This window comes from Bos indicus x Bos taurus, chromosome 15 (assembly GCF_003369695.1).
Source record: "Bos indicus x Bos taurus breed Angus x Brahman F1 hybrid chromosome 15, Bos_hybrid_MaternalHap_v2.0, whole genome shotgun sequence".
Classification (NCBI taxonomy): Eukaryota; Metazoa; Chordata; class Mammalia; order Artiodactyla; family Bovidae; genus Bos; species Bos indicus x Bos taurus.
Window position 1 is genome coordinate 6,726,868 of NC_040090.1, and position 13,645 is coordinate 6,740,512.

The window sequence follows — 13,645 nt, forward strand, 5'->3', positions numbered from 1 at the left end:
CCTCAAGCCTTTTGTCTCCAGGGCTTGTAACCCTTTGGAGTCCAATGCACGGTGGCCCGACGTTGCTGCCCGGTAAACTTCAAACCCTGGGGAGCAGAGACTCTGTGCTTCCGTCACTTTAGACGAGGGCAGCAAACTAGCATAATTATTATTATAATTGCAGTTTAACTGAACGTCGATGACGTGCCATTCACTCTGTTCGTACTGTCTTCACTGAATCCTCGGGTCTGTCCCGTTAAGGTGGGGACTGTTAGCGCAGGGTGGCACAGATGGCAGAAGCCCGATTCAAACCTGGGTGTCCCTGGACCCAGAGCATGTGAGAGCACCTCTCACTTGCAGGATCATGGGAATCTGGTTTGGCATTTCCACTTTTGCATTCTTCTTGGGGAATCTGCCAGGACCATATAATACCAGGAAAGGGGCACTTGGGTGCCCCCTTGGGTAGAGACTGTGTCCGGGGTGGGAGTCTCCGAGCCTCTGACCCTCATCTGCTCCTGCGGCGGGTCCTCATCCGTCATGTGTCACTCTGTTACCAGGGCTCCGACAGCACAGGGCTGTCACGTGCTACACCTACACCAGTTGCCCTGTTCTACTCTACGTGCACTCGCCCACGTTCGCCCTTCCTAGACCCCCAACTACACAGCGGATCAGCTTTCCTCTGAAAGTCCTGTCTGCCTCATCCACCAGGCCCTTAGTTCTGCTGGGGCGCCCTCCTGTTCCGCTTCCTGAGTTCTGAAGTGGAAGCCCCAACTTACTTTGTAAAGGGAGGAGGACACTCAGGGATGCTGCTTTGGGATCTCTAAGATGCCCTCCCCATTGCCCTATGCAAATCACTCCATCACATGCAAAGCACTTCACAATATACAAATGATTTCACAATAACACAGTCAGCATTCCCGCCACTAGGAGCTGAGGACTGCTGGCCGCCAGTAAGGGGATGGGCAAGACCCGGCTAGAAACACCACATGCTGCCTTCTCTCTGCCCTTTTCTCTCACTCGGGCCGGAATTTCCATCATTAGACTCCCTAATGTATTGGGGGTTGGGATGAGACTGGAAAATGGTCATGAGCCAGAAGAGCCCAGGTAGAGTTCAGTGGGGGAACCAAAGTGTGGCTGTTAAAAATGTTGAGTTAGATCTGCCAGGGGTTTCTGGATGTGGATGAGTAAGAAAAGAGAAATGTAGAAATATCTTTAAATATATCCACTAGTTTAAACTCATGACAAGGAGGATGATTAAAGGTATTGAGATATATATATATATAAGCCCATGTATAATTGTGAGGCTCCTCTGTCCATGGGATTTTCCAGGCAATAGTCCTGGAGTAGGTTGCCATTTCCTTCTCCAGGGGATCTTCCCAACCTAGGGCTTGAACCCGGGTCTCCCACATTGTAGACAGACGCTTTACTGTCTGAGCTACCAGGGAAGTCTAAATAAAAACTAGAGAAAATCACATCTTCCCAGGCAGTGGGTTGAGACCCACGCTTCCAATGCAGGGGGCATGGGTTTGATCCCTGGTCGGGGAACTAAGCCCACAGGCTGTAGCTAAGAGTTCGCATGCCACAGCTAAAGATCTGCATGCTGGGGCTTCCCTGGTGGTTCAGTGGTAAAGAATCTACCTGTCAATGCAGGAGACACAGGTTCGATCCCTGATCCAGAAAGATTCCACATGCAGTGGAGCAGCTAAGCCCCGGTGCCTGTGCTGTGGAGTCCGGGATCCACAACTACCGAGCCCACACCCCACAAATACTGAAGCCCGTGGGCGCCTTGAGCCTGTGCTCCACAAGAAGAGACGCCACGACAATGAACTGCAGCTAGAGAGTAGCCCCCGCTGGCCTCAACTAGAGAAAACCCCCATGCAGGAACGAAGACCCAGGACAGCCAATAAGTAAATAAATAAAAGTGTTTTAAAAAAAAGAATCCTGCAGGCCACAATGAAGATCAAAGATCCTGTGTGCTGCAAGTAAGACGAGGCACAGCCAAATTAATTAAATTTTAAAAAGAGAAAAATTTTAAAAACATACATATATAAAAAAGAAGGTATTACAGTAATGAACAGAGGATGACACAGGGTGGGGCCCATGCCCTCCTCTCCTTGCTGAGCACAGATGAATGGCTTCCAACACATTTATCAATCGGTTTGGAGGCTTCAGGGACTGCCTGGGTCACGGCACTGGGCCGGCACACTCCAGCAGGGCAAGGTGAGCCTGGACACTGCTTTCTTTGTGGTTGGGAGACATCTGGCACTCGGGGTAGGGGTGGGGGTGGCGCAGACCAATTTCTCTGATTTCACTGAGTTGCCCAGGGTCTGACTAACACATTGTTCCTGGCTCTGCTACCTTTACCGGGGGGGCCTTTCTCAGCAGCCTCAGCCCCCTTACTTCTGGAAGGTGGGGCTGCTCCTCATCGGGCGATGGCCGGCACTGCCCAGGCCCCGCCAACCCTCTCCTCCTTTGGCAGTCCAGGCTGGAGGCCCGAGGCCGGACACCTTCCTTCTGCTTCCAGAGCGTGGCCTCTGTGAGAGAGCCGGCCTTCTCTGGGCTTTCCGTGGGGGCCTGCAGGGAGGCAGCAGTCGCTTGGAGAAGGGCCCAGGGTGGGGTGAGGTGGAGCCCAGGGCTCACCTGGGGCCCCGCTGCTCTTACCATGGCCTCCGGCTCTGCCTCTCCACACTGGACGTGCCCTTCTGGAACCTGCGACCCTAACTGTCTCAACTTGCTCTTCCCAGGGCAGCCTTAGCTCCCCGTGAGTTTCTGGGGAGCTGTCTCCTCTGAATCTCCAAGCCTGGCTGGCAGTGCCCCAGTGACTCCACTGATGGCGCTCCCTGTGGGTAGGCTCCCTCCCTCCCCGGCGGAGTGCAGCCCTGCCTCACTCCTTTCGGTGTGGCCTCCCTGCCTTTACTGCCCCCGTGTGCCTATATCCCACCCCGGCAGGCCTGGCTTGGCCTTCCCCTTCCAGCCCCTTCCAGCCCCTTCCACTGTCTCTGGTCTCTGTCGATTGGAATCCAGCCTGTTTACAAGGCCGCCGCCTCTCTGAAGCCTTCTGGGTCTGTCCAGGCCGTCAGTGGTCGTGTCTTTGGAGCCCGGAGACCTGTCCCCTGAATACACAGGGCTTCTCCACCCACCACCCTCCTCAGCCTCGCCCCACTGTGGGCTTCTGGAAAGAAATACAAGCTCTTGCCAATAACCCTGAGGAGAAGTCTGTCCAAATCAATTTAATGTCTCCCTTTCCCCCTCTCCTGCCTCAGGAGCACAGAATGGGATAAAATTCCTGTGCGCTACACACTGTGTTCTGAGACTTTGCAGGGCTCTCTTTTATTTATGTATTTTTAAATATATATATATATTTATTTATTTGGCGGTGCCAGGTCTTAGTTGTGGCAAGTAGGACCTTAGTTCAGGCGTAGAGGATCTCAGTTTCCCGACCAGGGATTGAACCCACAGTCCCAGCATTGGGAGGCGGAGTCTCCTGAATCACCCCATTTAATTCACGTTTATTCATAGATTTCCTTGCGTGTTACCCCGTTCAAATCCCATATCTCTGCTTCCTTCTTGGGGGAACCTGAGTTTTAACAATTCTTTCCTTATTTTTAATAAACATGAAAAAAAAGAAAAAATAAATAAACATGACAGGCAATACAATATTCTGTCCAATCTGCTTCTTTTTTTTTTTTTAATAAGAAAAAGAGCTGTTTTCTTTTACATTATTCAGAATTTTGTTGTTTTTTTTTTTTAAAGTTGTTCTCATATAGGTCCTGCCTAACTCTTAATAAACTTCAGTTCATTTCAGTTGCTCAGTCGTGTCCAGCTCTTTGCAGCCCCACGGACTGCAGCACGCTGTCCTTCACCATCTCCTGGAGCTTGCTCAAACTCATGTCCATCAAGTTGGTGATGCCATCCCACCATCTCATCCTGTGTTATCCCCTTCTCCTCCTGCTTTGATAAGCTTACTTTTAAATACTTTACATTTTGCAGGTAGTTAAAAGAATGTATTTCATGTTACATTTTAAATGTAGTGCACAGGAAGGCAAATGATTTTTATGCACTCCTTTGATAACTGGTAAGCCAACCACATTTTCTTACTGGTTCTGGTCAATTCTCAGTATTACTCTTGAGTCTTTTGGGTGGGTAATCACATCATTTCCTAATAATAAAAGTAGCAGAAGGAAGGGACCCACATCATCTGCTGTAGAGACATGGTTTGGCTTGGTTTTGAACTTCATAGGAAGTATCTGGGAACTGGCTTTTTCCCTCAACCATATGGGTACGAGGGGCTTCCTGGGTGGCTCAGACAGTACAGAATCTGCCTGCAATGCAGGAGACCCGGCTTCAGTCCCTGGGTTGGGAAGATCCCCTGGAGAAGGGAATGGCTACCTACCCTAGTATTCTTGCCTGGAGAATTCCACGGACAGAGGAGCCTGGCAGGCTATGGGGTCACAAAGCGTCGGACAGGACTGAGCAATTAACAGTTTCATGGGTACTAAGATTGATTCACAATATTGGGAGAAGCTTGTTTTCTTGCACTGCTGAGCCATGTGCCACTGTGTGAATGAGTCCTCTGTAATGTACCCATTCTCTTTGTCAATGGGCATTTGGCATATTTCCTAGATTTTTGCTATTCAGGACAGTGCGGCTTTGAATGTTCCCTGTCTCTTGGAGCACATGCCAAAGTTTCTCTTGATTTTAGCCTGGAGGGGGATCTGCTGGGCTTTACAAGATAAGGCCAGATTGTTTTCCCCAGAGGTTGTCTGGAGTTGCACTCTGACTAATGCACTGGAGATCCCGTGGCCCCACCTCTTCTCCAACGTTTGGTGCTGTCAGTCTCGTTCATTTTTGCCCTTCACATGGTGTAAAATAGCATCTTATTGTGGTCTTTATTTGCATTTCTCTCATTGCCAATGAGCTTGAGCATCCCTTAGATGTCGATTGGACAAAAGTGTTTCTTTTGTAAAAAGGCCAGTTCATGTCTTATATCTGTTTTTCTGTTGCATGACGAGGGTTGTTTTTTGTTGTTTGTTTTATTTTTTTCTCCATGGATTTGCAACAGTCCTTTATGTATTTTTGATGTTTATCCTTCACGAGTTGGACCTGGCAGACAGGCAGACGTCTCCTCCAGTTTGTGGCTTGCATTTCACTTTCTCTAAGGTGTCTCCACGTCTCTCTTCCCTCCCACACCTGTGCCAGGGATGCGAGTGTGCGTGCGTGCGTGCGTGTGTGCACGCGGGCGCGTGTGTGGTGTGTGTGTGGTGGGCTCCTGTCCCTCAGAACACCTTGCAGACCAACGCCACTGCCTCTCCTGCTCCCTGGGGCGTTAAGGGACCTCGGTAGCCCTCCCGTATTTGGTCGAGGGGGCCCGGATGGGGAGCCCCCGTCGGGGTGGGGGTGGATGTGCTGCCCCAGGGAGGGCCTCCTCGCGATGATGCCCCCTCCCAGGAGTTGTTTATCACTTCCGGCTGCTCACCTGGGGGCCGGGCCCCTCTCTGCTCCGCTGGGCAGCAGCCCGGGCACTCCCTGGGGGCGGGCGGCCGCGGGGGAGGGGCGCCCCGGGCCGGGCCCTCGGGAGGCGGAGGCGCGGGCCAGGCCTGCGGCGGGGGCTGGGCGGGGGGCGGAAGCTGCCCGAGCAGATAAGGGCCGAGGTCGGTCCTGCGGTGAGACAGTGCGGGACGCCGCCTCCTCCCCCCAGCCTCCGCCCAGCCCGCCCCCGCACCCTCCGGTCCCAACTCCCCGGAGCCATGGTCAGCCCCCCCTGCAGCCGTGGGGGATGGGGCTCCAGCCTGCACGTTCCGTTCCAAACTTCAGTCATCTCCGTTGGAAAATGGGGGTAGGAACTCCAGTTACCCACCCCAGGGCCGTTGGGGATGGGACAGGCGCAGGCTGGTGAAATCCCTTTGTAGATCTGGGCCCTTTTGTAAAGAAGGGGTACCCTGAGTTCCTCGCATGGCCCTGCCTGTTCTTGCTGACTCTCCAGGCTTGATCCCCACTGTGTAGATGAGGATTTGAGGGGCCTGCCTTAAGTCACAGAGCTGGCCGTCAGGAAACAAGTGGGGAGCGGAATGGAGCTCTTTGTATTGCCGCCAACCCCGGGGACAGAGCTAGGTTTGGGTATGCTTGTACACTCTGGGGGCCCTCTTTAAGAAAAAGATTACAAAATCACAAATACAAATTTGCTGAGGCCTCTCCCCCGGCCTTGAAAGGGGACCAAGCAAGCAAGAAGCACAAGTCCAGCTTCTTGGTTTCCTGGCCCCACCCTGCAGACCCCCCGGGGAAGGACTTTACACCCCTCCTATAGGAGCAGGTCGGACACCAATATAGTTGCAGGGTTGGCCCAAGGAAGGACAGCTGGAGCCTAGAGGAGTCCCCGCTGCAGCTGGGCGCACCCCTTGCATGCTTAGGCGGCCCTCCACCAGCCCAGCCCAGCCCAAGAGTGAGAGCAGTCAGGCATTTGGGGACTGCACCACAGCTGGGCAGGGCCCAGCCCTTCAGTCCCAGCCAGTCGAGGTTTACTTTGCCACTCAGGGCCTCTGACTTGTGGGCTGGCAGTGGTAGGGAAAATTCCTAGGAAAAAAAGGAAGGGGGGCCTGTCTAGGGCAGGGTAAGTGCATCTGACTTGGAGTCACATGGGCCTGAGGTTCAAGTCTCTGCAGGACCATGTGACCTTGGGAAGACTCCTTTGCCTTGGTTTCTTCATCTGTAAAATGGGAGTAATAATAGTACCTACTCGTCAGAGCTGTAACAAGGCTTAAATGAGGCCATGCATGAAGAAGGGCTGAGCCTTTGGCCTTTAGAAGCAAATTTCCCTTCTGTGAAATCTCCAGGTCAGGAGAGGCATCTTTCTCTCCATATTAGGGTTGTAACTTATGCAGTGGGGGGTGGAGTGGTGTGTCTCTGGTTGTAAAATTGAGATTTAGACCCCATGAATGTGTGGCAGCAAGGCCCTGGTTCTAACCACTGGGGAACACTGCCCCCTTGGGCCTGCTCCATCCACTACGAGGCGCACATGCATAGGGCAGGGAGCCAGGGGAGCATTTGATTCAGGAGGCTGCTCACCTTTCTGGATTTTATAATCTCTGATCTTATGGTCACCTGAGGCTGGAATTTTTCTAACTCTGGCATACTGCAGCCTGAACCAGGAGAAGCAGGAGACTCTGGGGATGGAGACAGAGCCGGGGAACTGGGAATAGGCCATGACTGAACCAAGAACCTGCCTGCCAGTGCAGCAGATGTGAAAGACATGGGTTCTTTCCTTGGGTCTGGAAAATCTCCTGGAGAAAGGCATGGCAACCCACTCCAGTACTCTTGCCTGGAGAATCCCATGGACAGAGGAGCCTGGTGTGCTATAGTTCATGGGGTGGCAAAGAGTCGGACACGACTGAACAACTGAACTGAACTGAAGCTACTTCGCATGGGCGCACACATGAGCCTGGGCAACAGTGACGTCCCAAAGGACTCAAAGTCTTCCAAACAAAGAGGTGCTGCTTCACCTCACGGTTTGCTTAGGATTTCTCCTGGGTTAATTGATGCGAGAACTGAGTTCTCAGCTCAGAGCTGCCCTTCTCTAGCCAGCTGACCTCACACCAATCCTTCTTCCTCTCTGAGCCTCAGTTTCCTCATCTGTGAAATGGGGATAAGAATACTTTCAACTGCAAGGATTACAAGATGTGGTGTGCACAGAGTGCCTGGTGAACACTACCCGTTGTTCAAACCGTGTGGCTGTCTGGGGATGAAAGGTGGTATCTTGGGAGGGCAGGAAGTGTGTGAGTAGACGTGGGGAGTCCTGCCAGGGCAAGAGTTGAGCGTCCAAGGACCTCGCCTCACAGATGTAGTGCCTTGGGGTAGGGCTGGGAACCCCAGCTCCGGTACTCTCCCAGATCAGGACAGGTCAGAGGGAGGTCAGGGGCCCTGGGCGTGCAGAGAAGAGCAGGGAGCAGAGGTTCTCAGGCAGGTGAAAGGGAAAGGAGGGAGGAAGTGGGGGCTTCTGGGAGGAGGCGGTCGCTGTGTGCTGCTGGCCACACGGTCACCGTGAGGCCCCAGATCATGATCTCCTTTGTCCTACATTACCAGCTTTCAAGTGAGGCCTTTCCCCAGTGGGGAAACCAAGGCTCCAAGAGGCGAGATCACTTGCCTAGGGTCACACACTGCAGGCTCCCCAATCTGTCTGGCTCTGCAGCCCGGACTCTCCAACAGTCACAGCCACTTTCTTATCTTATCTGCCCGACGAGGTTGTGAGTGAAGCAGCGTGATCTCAGAGGCGCAGAGGGATCCTGGGCCCTGCTGCTGTCTCCTAGGACTCCGAGCTCTAGGCTGCCAGCTGTTCAGGAGATATTGCGGGGAGACCCTGGGGGCTGGGAGCCCAGGTGGGGCCCAAAGCATTTGCTCTGAGTGAGAGCAGAGACCCCTGGAGTAAAGGGGAGTGAGCCTGCCTTCTCAGGAGGGTTCCAGTAAAGATACCCCAACAGCAGGGGAAGCTGGAGGCGTCGCTCACAACAGGGCCAAAACTAGCCAACGTATTTCTGAAATTCCTTCTTCTTGTCTTAAAAATTCATACAGATTTGTATCCTGTTAAAAAGGTGGGCTCCCCCACCCCACGCACAATTTTAAAAAGATCAGTTTCTACTCTCATTTTCTACCTGCGTGGACACTCCAGAAGACGTGATGTCTTGAGTGACTGCGTGTATCTGGGGCCTGCCCTGTGGACCCCAGGCCCTGGGCCCCTGGTCTGGTTTGAGAAAGTGCAGGGACAGAGTTGAGGTCACAGTCCTGCCTGTTGTCACAGTCTAGGGCTCTCCCCACCTCCACTCCGTGCTCCTGCCTCTTGGCCTCTTGCTTTGACTCTCCCGTCTCCTTTCACAGACGTTTGTCCAGCCCAGCCCAGCCGTCCCACTGGGACTTCTCAGATGCTTCACCCCCCCCCCCGCCCCCCACCCCTTCACGCCCTGAGGGTCCTTGTCCAGAGGGTCCCTACCCATCTTCAGCTGTCTATGTAGGGCACTCTAAGCCCTTGCCTCCTCAGAGGAACAGCCTTGTTGAATCTCCCCGTGCCCATTTGGAGGAAACTGAGGCCCAGTGCTGAGCCTGGGCCTTCAGGGTTCCCAGGGGACCTCCGGGCAGGTGGGGTACCTCGGCCTAGGGGAAAAGACACCCTATCCGGCCCCCCACCCCCCCGCCAGGGATGCAGGGAGGAGGAGGGAAAGCCGTGGGGTGCCGGGGGCTGCCGCCTGGCAGGTCCCTGTGCCCAGGGTAGGGAAGTTTCTTATTTCTCCTGCTCCGACTTCCCCCTTTGATTTATTATAGCCATGAAATGCTCTGCTCTCTTCTCTTTTCCTTGCTGTCCGCGGGGCTGGAGCAGTGCAGGCCCTGCGGGACTCCCATCTCCTTCCAAAGGGTGAGCCCCGGCGCCGGGAGCCGTAAAGGAGAGGTGAGTCGGCGCAGGTAGGGTGGACGAGGAGAGTCTCCCACCCCCGCTCCCGGCCCCCCCAAGGCTGGCCCGGGGGCAGGACCCCAGGGGCGGGCTCAGTCTCGGTCGGGAAGGGCTGGGGCCGGGCCGAGAGGGTGTGGCAGGTGTGGGGTTGACGGCAGACAGCTCCCAGGGGCTGTGGGGGTGGCGGGCTCTGAGGCCGCGGCCTCGGGAGGCTGGCGGATGGAGCCCGGTCAGGTCGAAGGCCATCAAATAGTCCTCCCGCGCTAACCCTTAGGCCGGAGAGGCGGCTTCTCTGTGACCCCTGACCCCATATTCTGATTTCTCGATGGCCAGAGGGGGCCTGGTTCAGCCGCCTCTGGGGGATGGGGCTGAGCACCCAGAGGAAGGCGGGAGGCCCGAAGCCCAGGCCTCCGGCTCCTCGAGGCCGCCCCCCTGCCCTCGTTGGACATCGGCCGAGGCCGGGGCCAGGCAGGTGAGGGCTGAAGTCCGACGGCCCGGCCCCCGGGGCGGACCTGGCGGCGGAGCATCCCGGCTGCCGCGGTGTGGTGCCTGTGGTAACCGGGCTGTTGGCATTTTGCAATGGCCCGGGGGCGGGGAGGCTGCGCACACACGCTTCCTGTGGTGACTGGGCGCTTCCTGTTTTCTCAGGCGCCGGACTTGCTGCTGCCGATGTGGAAACAGGGGCAGCTGCAGCCGGGGTGGCTCCAGGCAGGGCGGCGCGCCGACCCTGCCCAGAGGGGCCTGAGTGGGCCCGCACCCCAGGCCCCGACCCGGGCAGTAGATGGCCCGAGTTACCCCCCAACCCCAGGGCCCCCATGCCTCCCATCCCCAACAGCTTCTGCCAAGAGGAAGGGGCCAGGCAGGGCTGCCCGAGGCCGAGCAGGTGGTCCAGAGGGTCCGAGGTCCAGGGACGGGAGCTCTGGTCCCAGCTCTGTCCTTTGTTCTCTGAGTGCCTCTGGCCATCCCTGACCCACCCCAGGCCTTGGTTTCCTCTTTCACGTGAGGTGATCATGGTACTCAGAGTCTAAAATCCCTCACGCATTTCAGGCCCAATTCTGACGTTCCTTGATATTTTCCATCCCAAGAGCCTCAGCTTTGAGGACAAGATGGGCCCTGAGACTGGGACCCTCCAAGGTGGGGCTTGGCGTAGGCCTGGACAGAGAGGGATTTGGAGAGACAGGGGCAGGGGAGAGCACAGCTGCTGGGGGAACCAGACTTCCAATTGAGGTGTGGAGGCCGGGAAAGGCCAGCACCAGGTTAGGGAGGCTGCGGATGGGACAGACCTAGAATGGTGGCAGACAAGGTTGACTCGGAAGGATTCCGAGCGGGAGAAAGATCTCCGGATCCTCTGTATTCCTACAAATGTTAGGAAAGGGTCTGGTACGCCCTCACATTCTTTCTCAGGAGAAAGACGAGTAGGGCTAGGGGCAGGGCCAGCCCTTCTCCTCTGTCTGGCAAGGAGGTGGGTGCCTGTGTGGCGTGACACGTGGGCCTCGGGAGGGCCCAGAGCCTTCTCCAGGCATCAGGTGCCTGGAGGTTCCACCACCAGGGCCAGGCGTCGGGAACTTGGCATTGCCTTTTCCCCGAATGTGTTTTGTTTTGTTTTCAAGCTGCTCTTGCAAGAAGGGGAGGGCAGATGACTTGGCTGCTTGTGGAGATTGCTGACAGCATCTGACGTCTGGAGGAAGAATTTCTTTGCAGGAAGGCCGAGGCCTGGGTGCCCCTGGGGGAATTGACCGGTCCACTGACTGAGTTCAGCCACCCCACTCGGCCCAGGAGGTTCTGAGGGGCCCACTTCCTGAGTGGCTTCTCCTCAGTCTCAAGGCCTGTCCATCGCGGACGGCCAAGGACTGGTTCCAGCCAGAGAGGCCTCCAGGATCCCAAGACCCTGGTGCTCAGCCTGAGGGGCTGGGAGGCTGGCCTGGCCGCTGCCATCGCGTCCCCTGCCTTGGTGCCTGGGGTCAGCCCAAGTGCTGAGTTGGCGGCTCCGCAGCTGCTCTTCTGCCCACGGAGGCCCAGTTATAAATAAGCCCAGTGTTGGCCAAGTCATCAAGTTCTATCCCAGCTGTATTACCTCAGTGACCACAGGTTGGGGCTGCCCAGAACTGGGCCCGCCAGAACCTGCCCATCAAGGCCAAAGGCCGGGCCAGCCTCGATGCCCATGGTGGAGGGTCCTCAAACCCAGGGCGGGAGCCTGTGCAGCTCAGACCTGGACCTGCCTGGACACGGGCCACAGAAGGGGCAGGACCCATCCCGCCCGCACGGAGCCAGCAGCTATTTACAAACCGAAACCGGGAGAAGCGAAGTGGCTGCGGCCAGAGTGGCTCCAGGCCCCCCGGCCCCCACTCCATCCCCCGCGGCCCCCTCCCCCGCTCCACACGGCTTCCTCTTTCCTTCCCCACACAGCTCCCCAACCTCCCACTGCCCCGGCCAGCTCTCTCTGGACAACCTGCCAGGACCTCACAGTGACCCCCACACACCCCGTCCCCGGCCCTTCAGCCTCTTGGTTGGAGGTGGGGGGGTCCCCTTCAACTCCTCACCCCCACCCAGGACCCCATGAGCCTGGGCTTCTTGGAGCAGCCCCCTCCCACCAGGGCCCGGCCCACTCTGGCCTGCCCAAAGCACATTCCCACAGTTCTCAGTTCCCCTTCGTGACTGGAAAAGCTCCAGCCCTGATGGCCGCCATGACGCTGCTCGGCCCTGCCCGAGGGTAGCCGCTCCAGCAGCTCCTTGACCTTTTCTGGGGGGGATGGTGGGGGCAAGGAATCTGGGGCACTGCAGTGGGCCTGGGGGCACCCGGGGCCTTCCAGGGGGCTTGTTTCTGGGTGGGAAGCCCCAGCCATCTACTGTCTGTGAGATGGGCTTCAGCCCCCTCATCCGGCTGGTGTGGGTCACAGGCCCTCTTGCGGGGCAGAGTTGAGCTGGGACAGATGGATGCTGGGCCTGAGACCACGGCTCACGCTGCAGCGGGGGATTGTTCTAGGAAGAGGCAGAAGACAGCACAAGGAACACTTGTTTCAAATCATGAACAAGCTCTCTCACGATGGCGCAGAGCGGGTCGGTTCTTTTCATCCCCAGATAGAGCCTGTCCCACCGTCTCCATCAGAAATGGATGCTGGGACGCAGAGGGCAAGGCGCGCGTCCCAGGCTACGCAGTGGGCAAGTGTCTGGACCGGGAGTCAGGGTTTCCCGACACCCAGTCCCCTTGTCTGTCCATCTGACTGGCCCTGGCTCCATCTCATCCGCCCATCTCCTTCCCAGGGAGGACACAAGTTTCCCAGCCCCGGGGACAAGGCAGGAAGCCAGGCTGTCCCAAAGCTTGAGGGAGACGCAGGCCTTGGACCTTGGAGCTGCCAGACCTGGTCATCAGCGTCCCAGGTCCCCCTCCACGGCCCCAGGAGAAGGCTCTGCCTGCCCCACTCCATGCCTCCCACCAAGTCCCAGCTGAAGCAGAGCCCTGGCTCCCGCATCCCCCTCAGCCCCAGCCAGCGGGCTGCATTTCGCCTAACTTCTCTGAACGTCAGAATCCTCTTCCGTGGATTGTCAGTGCTCAAACACAGCAGGCAGAAGCTGTCTCTGGAGCCAGGACATGGTGCCTGCCCACAGTCCTGTGCGGGAGGCAGATGGGTGACAAGATGCGAGGACTCTGGAAGGGAGACTGAGTCTGGGAGACCCAGGAGAGGGCGATGGGTGGTTCCCGGGCAAGGAGGGGTCCCTCGGGTGGGATGGGAAAGAGGTCCCCAACAAAAGCCCGGGGAGACGGGCTCTCCATGCTGAGTCCCACCCCTGGGCCTGGGCTCTAGTGCTTCCCACAGTTCAAGTCAAGTGCCCTTTCTTCCTCTGGGCCCGGTGAACTCCTATTCATCTGTCAAGGCCCATGGACACACCACAGAATGACCAGGCCTGGCCTGGCTTCATGGCTCCTTGCCTCCTTCTTCCCACCCGGAAGCCAGGCCTCCTTGGTCACGACGCCCTCGCCAGCCCCACCCAGGCAGGCATCTGCTCCCGGGTTGGAGCCCCCGCCATCCTCTGCTCCGAAAAGCACCGTTTCCCTTTTCTGGGTGACCACACGCCATGCACAGGGAATTTCCATCTCAGCCTGCGGAGCCTCTGATTCACCCAGGCCCCTTATGCATTTAACTCCTTCCGGGTCCAGGCCTGTCTACTCCTTGCCCCTCGCGCTTGCCGAGGGACCCCTAGCTTCAGACTAGCCTGGAATCCCACAGCCTGGAA